Source organism: Glycine max, chromosome 18 (assembly GCF_000004515.6).
Source record: "Glycine max cultivar Williams 82 chromosome 18, Glycine_max_v4.0, whole genome shotgun sequence".
NCBI classification, from domain to species: domain Eukaryota; kingdom Viridiplantae; phylum Streptophyta; class Magnoliopsida; order Fabales; family Fabaceae; genus Glycine; species Glycine max.
In genome coordinates, this window is record NC_038254.2 from 35,098,131 (window position 1) to 35,108,712 (window position 10,582).

Consider the following 10,582-nt stretch of genomic DNA (forward strand, 5'->3'; position numbering starts at 1 on the left):
CACACACATTGAGATATTAGATCCTATACCTGGGTAAATGTGAGCCATAAGGAGTGGAGGTCGATCTGTGGTCATGCTGGGTCTCCAACTCGCTTGATAATAGTGAAGCCTCATCTAGAGTTTTCCTCTTTTTAGTGATGCATTGTCGCTGATAGTCCCTATCGCCATAATGTATTACCTAAGGGGATGATATCTCTAAAAGCCAGTAAAGTTACATGCAACCACCCTTGGGAGTTGTCACTAGAAGGGGACTTTTTGGATCCTTTCCATTAGGTTCCTAAATTAGGGGGGCACATGGCAAACTCACTCTGGCTTGTTCCTTAATCTCATCATGCATCTCTTCATGGCATCGTAATGGACATACCATTCCTGCATTTATCATTTATCATATTCATGCATTGCATTTGCATAAGTCATTGCATTATCATACATCTTCATTTAGCATGCTTTTGTTCTTTCGATTGCATGCATTCTACTTTCATTGTTCGCATGTTATGTTCACTCATGCATGATCCTGACACATAGTTGCTCATGCCTTGCATTTTCCTCAAAAAAAGGAAAACGTTGATTGACTGTGTTTCAATGTAACTTGATTTTTAATTTGGATAACGAAAACATATATCAGGAAAATGATTTTTACAAAGAAATTGTTTGGATACTTTGAATCAAAATTGTTTTTGAATAATATGTAATTACCAAAATGAATTTTAATGTACATGAATACTTCTTTTCTATTATAATTAACTATTTTCATATATAAATTAATAAATTAGAAATGGAGTAATCCTATCATATGAAAATCATTATGCTAATTTTCAAATTCAATTGAAATTCATTACATAGGTTGATTAAATTTGCACTCACTGAACCCTGTCTAATGTATTCTAACACTTAGATACCAGATCATCATCAAATTCATATGCTCATCACATTTGCCACGAATAAAAATTGGTTAGATATCTTAATCACTCATAACCCATCTTTTCAGCATAACTTTTAAGCATACATGATATCAGAATAAAAAAACAAATTGCAATTGGAATATCCTTACACTCATGAAACCACTAAATAGTAAGTGTAGTTACTTTCTATAGTGTTCATCTTTAAGATAGTAAGGAGCTTGAAAAGAAGCATGATTAAAGTAACAGATACCAAATTGAGCAGGAAAAATCAAGTGACCTAGTGCCTGGAAGTTTTTAAACTTAATGTTAATCAAATTTCATAAAAAAGGAAAGTGATGATGCGATAACATCCCCACAACTCAGTACATACCCATTTAAAGAAAGGTATAGAGGACTATAATAGTCAAAGACAAACTATAATGAACTTAGACCAATTTAAATTTTCACATGTAAATTTTGATACATTTAAATAATAGATTTGATGTTACTAATTATTACTATCATGAACAAATTATCCAAAAAGCTTAAGTTCATAGGTGAAGATACATGAATGATTTTATTTTACATCTTTAACATGCCTCTCATGCAAGAGCCTTTTGGACATTAAGTGTGGATAATGCACAAGTCCACATATGATCTACCTTGGCTGAAATTTAACGTTTTATTAGAAGAATAAGAGTAGAAAGGATTGAACTCTAGACCACATAGTCATAGAGAATTTCGTACCATGTCATTAACAAACTATCCAAAAAGCTCAAGCTGCTAGGTAACGATACATGAATGACTTTATATTGCATCTCTAACAAATACTAATCAGAAAGTAGCTTTATTTAAAAAATGGTTTTTTCAATTAATTAGAACATTAAGTAATTAAAAATATAACCAAAGACAAATCAGAACACTTATAATCCCATGTAATAGAATGCAATGATAGAATATTTCTAAGCAGCCAATAATTTCAAATTCAAGACTTTTTCTATGCTTACGAGCAATGTGTGTTCATCTTCAATGCGCATCAACTGCTGCCTTTGTTCTTCTTTGCATTCTTCAATTTTTTGGCCACACTTTGCCTCAATTTCTGCAATGGCTTTGTCAGCCTATAAAGGTTCAAATTGATTAGAAACATGTTGATGGAAATTACATTCTACAAATACCAGGAAATCATATCGAACCTTTTCTTTTTCCTTGTTCACAATTTCCATATTCTCCAACTCATACTTCCTCTTAATATGATTAATAGCCTATTCATAATCAATTGCGGCCCATTCTCTATCAAATAAAAAATACCAATAAAGAAATTTCCTACTGATATACAATTTTTTTATAGAAATGATCAATTTCCTTACCTGTAAATTCTGGTTTTGTATATCGATCAACAAGCTTCTTTCACATGATAATAATACCATTCCAGAGTTGCTATGTGCCCACTAATTTAATTACATTGAATTAGAGCTTGAATTACACAAAAATATTACTTCAATCAGTACAACATCCATTAACCAAGGCCCAATTTTGTAGGTGTATAACAATGTCAATTATGTACAGAAGTCAAGTAATTAAATTCCCTGTACGTAAGGGCATTCATGAGTGACATGAGGCTCATTTGTGTTGTTATTGTCTTTGAAAATTATTATATCTTTTGTTCATTTGTTTTCCATTATTTATGATTGCTCCATTTTTGGCTGCCTAGCTGGCTAGCTTTTAGATCAAGGGAAACAATGGGTTGATTCTAAAGGGTAGAGGCCTAGTTGACTAAAGACAAGAGAAATTAGAAAATAGCATTTTTTTTTTGGGGCTGAAAATAGAGGCTTGAAGAGTTGATGTTTTGCCCTATAAAGTATGTCAATATCAAGAATCTTCCCAAGCAACGTTAAATTGGTGTTTGCATCACAAAATTGTATTCAAAAATGATATTTCCATCGTTAAAAAGTTTATTTTTTGGAGTAGATTTAATAGAAAGACTTTTAGCTGACGATGGCATGATCCAGGGGAGTTTTAAAATTGCAATATCAATGAGACAATGACTTCCACATTCTGTATTATGTTTTTTTAATTTTTTGTTTCTAGAAAGGTGTCTTTGAAATTCTATTAAAAGCGATGGATCAATTCTTTGATAGAAATTAATCATTGGTAAAATTAGGAGATACTTTATATTCATAACACCGGTTAAAATAAAAGTTGTCCTTGAACCTAAGAAGAATCTGAAATGGGGATCTGAGAAACCACATAAATACAATCCTATAATTAAGGTAGAGGAAAAATTCTGGCCTAGCTATGCTTCCCCCTTTAACAGCTTCAAAATTCTATAAGCAGCACACTACTATAATTTCAGTTCACTCATGTTAGGTGACATCCCTAAATTGGGAATCTATAGCCTGGCCATGCTTAAATGCTTATAATTTTCTAGATGTTCCAGCTTAAATGTTTTGACTGTTCTCAGCATGAGAATTTACTTCTCACGGTGCTCAAACAAGTGTGTTGGGTACAGCTATAAATTCCTTGTTTCGTCCATTTGGGCTCCCTTCTACTTTATTTGTTAATGATTAATGGTGATGGGTATTTATATATCCATTTGGAAAATGACTAATAGAGTCTTTGGGTTAGAGTTCAACTGAACATAACCTACTTTTTAAAAAAAAAAAAAATCTACCAGTGTTATTACTTCTCTATTTTGTGCATTGAGGTGTGCAAACAGACATTTTGTGCTTGCAAGTGTGCATGTTCTTATGTAGAGGTTATTTATATGCAAAAAACTTTACTGTCTGGAGAAAGGTAAACGAAGTTATTGTAAGATAGACAAAACATTGAACCTTTTAACCACTCCACTTTTTAAAGTTCTCAATAGAGTAGGAAAGAAGTCAGAGATACAACTATTGACAATTCTGATATATTAGGCTGGAAAAGGTGGAGAACTGACACATGATGAAACCACAATCATTGCTGGAGCGCTTGAACTCTCTGAGAAGACATCCAGTGATGCCATGACTCCCATAACTGATATATTTTCCATTGATATTAATGCAAAGCTTGATAGGTAAGGACTCTATTTGTGACTCAAAAAAATTACAAGTTCAAACTAGCTTTTCTATCTTATACAACATTTTGTCATCCAACTGAATGCTTATTATTAAGCAGGGATTTGATGAATCTAATATTGGAGAAAGGGCATAGCAGAGTTCCTGTCTATTATGAGCAGCCTACAAATATTATTGGACTTGTTCTGGTATGTAATTATGCATACAGTCACTTATTTTTCTTTATTCCTTCAGTATTGAACAGTCATTTTCTGCTATGTGAAAACTTATAAAAACCACAAACAGTATGAGACTATTTTCTTTAAGCTTCAACCTGTTAACTTTCTTTCCATCAAGATGATTTGCAGAAGTTAATTATTTTTGTCTGTTCGACCAAAACTATGTTGCTAGGTTTTGATAAACCCTAAGGCATCATTTTTCACAAATTAAGAAAATTTTAAAGCAGCTTAAATTGAAATTTAGCCTTGACATGTGACATAACCATTATTTGAGAGTCAGACTAAGATTTGAATTTATATTTCCTTTTCCTTTGCTCTACATGTCATATGTTTTTCTCCACGCCATCTATTTCTGTGATTGTACATTACATTTGATTTAGATTTAAGCATGCACTCTTATTACTTTCAGGTCAAGAATTTATTGACAATTGACCCAGAAGAAGAAATACCCGTGAAAAATGTGACCATCCAAAGAATTCCAAGGTATTTTTTTTTATGCTTTGCAATTTTTATGGATGATATAATATAACCACCGAAATAAATGAGTATTATATTATCATACATTTATATCTAAATTATTACATATATTAACAGGGTTCCAGAAACGTTGCCACTTTATGATATTTTGAATGAGTTCCAAAAGAGCCATAGCCACATGGCTGTTGTTGTCAGACATTGTGAGAAGACAAGGCAACAGTCTTCCAACAATAATGCCGATGGTAAGCATATGCTGAAAGCGAAATACTAACTTGGAACATTTTCTGACACATTCTTTAAACATAGTATCATGTTAAACTAGTATTTATGTTTGAATTTTTCTACAACATAAATATTGAATCATTTTTGCATGACTGATATTGTATTGAATGAATATCAATTAATGCCATTAAATTCACATCATACTAAATGCTCTCCGTGTCTCTAATACCTGTCAAATGGATTCAGTGAGAGATGTAAAGGTAGATATTGATGGTGGTGAGAGAACCGGAACCTAAAATTGTTCAACTTGAACAAGATAATAAGGAATTGGGAGATTTACTTAAAGAACTCAGGGAAGCTCTGAGGGAGGAGCAAACGGCTGCATTGGATAGAATTGAAGCAGAATATAGGGAGTAGTTGGCAGGGCTAAGAAGAGATGCTGAAAGCAAGGAGCAAAAGTTGGCTGAACAATGGGCTGCAAAACACTTGCAACTTACTAAGTTTCTAGAACAGGTAGGGTGCAGATCAAGGCTCACTGAACCAAATGGAAGATAGAGTGACATCAATCATTCACAAATTGGGAAAATCTACTTTGATTTTACTTATTATTATGTCTTGAATTTATATGATATGAACTTTATAGTCATAGTAGTTTTGTTCCTGATGGGCTAATTTTATGGTGAATTTTGTCACCATCAGACACACTTTTGTTTAAGGGCTCATATCTCTCAGAAAATCTCCCATGACAGCACTAGACTCAACAGTAAGAAATGGAGGCTCTATTTTCTCTTAAAGCCAAGTCAATATTGACAATGATCAAACACAAATCCATAAATTTGTTCTAGTTCTGAAAATTGATCTCATTCAAAGTTATATAAAAAAAAGTATGCATAATAGTTAGTGGAAAAACAATAAAATTGTTTTAATATGCACAGTGAGATATGTCCATCACATAAATTTACAAACATCCTATGATAAAAAAAAATCCTAAATTATTTTTTCTATTTTTGGCCAAAAATTAAAATGAAGAAAAAATATAAGATTTGATATTATCTGAATTTTGAATGTTCTTATAATTAATATTAAGAATAAAATCCTAAATTATTTTTTCTATTTTTGGCCAAAAATTAAAATCAAGTAATATTGATGAATTAAAATACCATAAAACTTATTTTCATAATTAATATTAATAATATAACATTTAATCTAATAATTAAATTATATCAGTCGATATAATTGTAACAAATTACTCAGAATCATACTCACTAACACAGTTATTCGGATCTACCAACCAAGTGCCCAATTAACCAAACCTAGAAACCACCCACAAGTTTGAAGCTTTTATTTCTTAAAATTAAATGACAGCTCACTTGAATTGGTACAGATATTTTTGAAGAATAGGATTTATGAGCCTCTTGTAAATGCTTTCTATGATCAGTCTGAATTTCTTTCAAAGGAATGAATCTCATCAACCTATCACTATACATTCCATATATTGTTCTTGTAGGCTGTGGTGAACGAAGATTCTACTGGGGATGTAATTGCTTTACAACATCAAATTCGACTTTTGAAGGTGGTATCAGTTATTTCTTGTAGTATAAGTTTTATGTGAGTTGATAATTTAACTAAAATGATAAATTTTTGGGCTAGGAAGAGCTTTCTATCCTCAAACGACGTCAGAATGTCTCTAGGTCTTTGTCATTTTCTTTGTCATCGATCAGAGATATAAAACAATCACTAGAACTCGAAGACTGTTGCCTAGAAAATGCAACTGACATGGTTGACCAACATGAAGATAACATGCCGGATTATGAATCCAAGGGCATCAGAATGTCCCACAAACAGGTATAGATGGGTAGGCTTGGCTATGTTAATGAAGGCCAGTGTAATGACAATTTATGTATGAAGGATGAACCAATGTTTCTATTGTTTTCATGCCTTGTTGCTTCAAGATATATTGAATTAAGGACTTCTCCTTTGTAATTATTAATTTGTTTTATTCATGTATGATCATCATAATTCTTGTCAAAATTTGAGGATGGATTGCTGATTTGTCATCTTCTTATGCCTTTAAAAATTTCATGTTTTTAATGATTTGCCAAATTCTGATATATTTTTATTTTTGGACTTTCTGTTGTTTTAATTGTTGACTTTCTCTTGTTTTAATTTATGATATTATCAAATACTTGGTCAACATTTGTGTGAAATACTCAAAAAGAAAATTTGATCATCTATATTAATTTTGAGCATGATTCTCTCTTGTGGATAATATATATTTATGATTTGTACCATTAAAAAAATTAAAACTAATTTAATTTATGATATTTTTTATAAAGTAATTTAAATTATTTTATAAGAAATATATATATAGTCAAAATATTATTTTGTAATATATATATATATATATATATATATATATTTATATATATAAAAACACATTATACATATTAACTAGTCAGATATAAATTATATTTTAGTATAAAAATCTCTATCTTATAATATAAAAATTATTCAACAGAATATTTACAGATTAAATTATTTAAATTTATATTATATCATTTTAAAGTAAAAATTATTTTCCCTTAAATAAAGGTAAAGAAAGAGTCCTCTCCATGGTCTGTCTTTTGTTGCTTGAGAATCCTCCACATTAGAATCAACACCATATGTATGTTTATTTGTAAACTATCCCCCCATGCTAAGGTTGCCTAAAACTACTAGAAGAAGAGGTGAGGAACAACCATCCATCAGCAATGATTACCTAATAGACAGCTGAAAACGAACGAGAACTAGAAAGACGAGTAAGGTAAAAGTATAGCTAATGGTGAGAATCCTAAGAAGACGGAGTAGGACTGAGGGGCAAAAACACCCAAATGATTCTCGAGAGTGGTAGCTCTATGAAGGTTTGAATCTCGTCACCTTCATGTGAATTAAGGGCTCAAGTGCACAGCCTAAAGAGCATTCATCCACCCTTGAAGGGCCATAGGTGTTAGGGTTATCAACTCATCGAATGCACTACTACCCTGACCATATATAGGTGCATTTCATCTTGTAGTGTACCAAAGTCTAACTCTTCATATCACTACAGCACATGCCATCAGTGTATAGTCCTTCATCATATATCGTCTCAACTCGTGAATTCAGGATTGACACAATGAGGCTTTCACATCATTACTCTCTATAATATCCAATAACATTTCCTCTACAATTTGATTTCAACTACGAATACCTCATACATATGGTGATTGACCTCAAAATCACATAGATATGTATAAAAGTAAAATTTTATTAAAAAAATAATGATATCCTATAAATTATAAATATATATTAATATTTATAATAATTCTTTTTATAAAATATTTATGTATCGGCTTAATTCTTTGTTAAATCCATAATTAATATATGTACACAATGGGTGACCTTGACTAGCCGAAAAAGAGAAAATAAAATTAATAACATTAACTATAAAAGTATATTTAATTTTATTTGATGATCTCCTCATTATTTAAGAAAAAATATTGTTTGATTTAAAAGGATGTTATAAGAACTAATCTTTTTAAAAGAGATGTCAGGGTGTTATTTCATTGTGTTTTTTTACACTACCCCAGAAATACTCTCTTTTGTTTTTAATTTATATTTTACATAAATATTAACTACTATAAATAATTCACTTAGTAATTAAATTCAATATATTATTTTTTGGCATAAATATATTAATTTTGTAATATATATATATATATATATATATATATATATATATATATATATATATATATATATATATATATATATTCTTATCTTTATATTTCATTCTTCTAAAACATATTGCTAACTCCATGCATCTTGTATCAAGTTCTGGCCTTTCTATGCATATCAGCAAATGCACAATTATTAATTTATTTTCTATTAAAAGAACTTCAAACAGGGACAAAAATCTGGTGCAGAGAGAAATGAGGGCCAGATGTTTTCTTTTTCTTTGGCTATAGAACCCTAAATATATATGTTGTTACTAAAGGTATCATGATTGACAAAGTTCATTTTCTGGATTCGAGGTGGAATCAATCAAGTTGAAGAATGCATAATTTATTGAAGGGATCTCATTTTAGTGGGGAACTTTGAAAATCACTTAATGTTGTACACTAATAAGAAAATGCCAGGCCTATTCAATCTTTTGAGTGGAATTTGTATAAAATAGTGACTACAGTTCGTTTAGGAAAAAATAATGCCATGTGATTTAAAAGTCACTAACCCAACTACATACTATGCTCAAAAATAACATTTTCTTAAACCGTTTTCCCAACTTTTCAACTAAATGCATGTTTTGTACTGCATCTAATACTTGCATCAGTGGGTAAAAGCACATCAAATAGAAAAATAAACCTAGAAGATATACGTGGGTAAAAGCACATCAAATAGCAAAATAAACCTAGAAGATATACATATCAGCTTCTCTTTGACACGGATTGAAGTCGACACAATGGGAGAACAAACATACTAGAAATCACCAATTGGGGACATGAAATGCCTTCAACCCCCAACCTTATAAATCACACCAACTGGGGAAGTAAAAAGCCTTCTACTCAAAATTCATTTCTCAACCAAGAAAACAACCAAACCAAAAAGATCACAAAAATCTAATTTCCCCATTCAAATTCACTCTCATTGTCAATCTCAATTCCTTTTTCTAATTTTTCCATCTAATCCCACAGGAATATTAGATCACAGAACACTGAACCTTGTTCCTCTCAATAAACTACACTCATTTCCAAGTTCAATAAACACGGGAATTCTGTAATTCCCAGGGTGAATTGGTAATGCCCAAATCATTCACAAAAATGTTCAAGATCCTCCAATGAGTCCCTTAGTTCCAATTGTAGCAAAGAAGATTTAAATCGGTAGGGGAAATTAGGTGTCTTAGTTTGAGTGACTTACAGGGGCTGTGAGATAGTGGTGACTGATGAGATTATGTGGTTGGGATTTGTAGGTATTCGAGATTTCATGTTAATCCAAGGTTTGTAAGTAATCTACCAACAATTCTAAATTTTCAGAGGTGAGATGACAAAAAACAGAGAAGAGATGATGAAAACTGAGAGTTAGAGGCAGTTATGACAGTTATGTGTAGAAAATAGTTGTTCTAGAAATCAGTTCTGTATTAGAAACTCAGATAACTGCTTTAGAAAACAGTTATGTATTAGAAATTGCAGAAAGGTAGTTATGTGTAGATAATAACAGCCGGTAGTTACGAATTGGGAATATATATTTGATAGTATGATGTGTAATTAGGCAGTCTGAAATTATTTGTAGTTTATGGACAGAAGATAATCTCTGAAGGAGACTTTGTCTCTGGGACAGCAAGTGTATTGTGTATAATTTCAGTCTTCTATATTCTATTTTTTATTACTTTTATCAATTGGTGTTTTATCAAAGTCCTATTTTGTGGTCCTTTCACGTCCATATACAGCAGTAACACTTGCTCAACACTTCATGTAGCAGATTTACAGACTATATGGAGCCCCAATGGATAATTAGTAATGGGGATCCTGATTTTGTGAGTAATATTTAGAAGAATTTCTTGAAAACTTTGGGGATTGAACTGAAATTATCTTCCTCCTACCATTCAGTTTGAACTTGCTCAGCACTTCATGTAGCAGATTTACAGACTATATGGAGCCCCAATGGATAATTAGTAATGGGGATCCTGATTTTGTGAGTAATATTTAGAAGAATTTCT

At 31.3% G+C, this 10,582-nt stretch overlaps 1 pseudogene; it reads left to right on the top strand.

Annotated features, from left to right (window-relative positions):
* Nucleotides 1-3,533: 3,533 nt before the first annotated feature.
* Nucleotides 3,534-9,948, top strand: LOC100789300 (DUF21 domain-containing protein At4g33700-like; annotated as a pseudogene).
* Nucleotides 9,949-10,582: the final 634 nt, after the last annotated feature.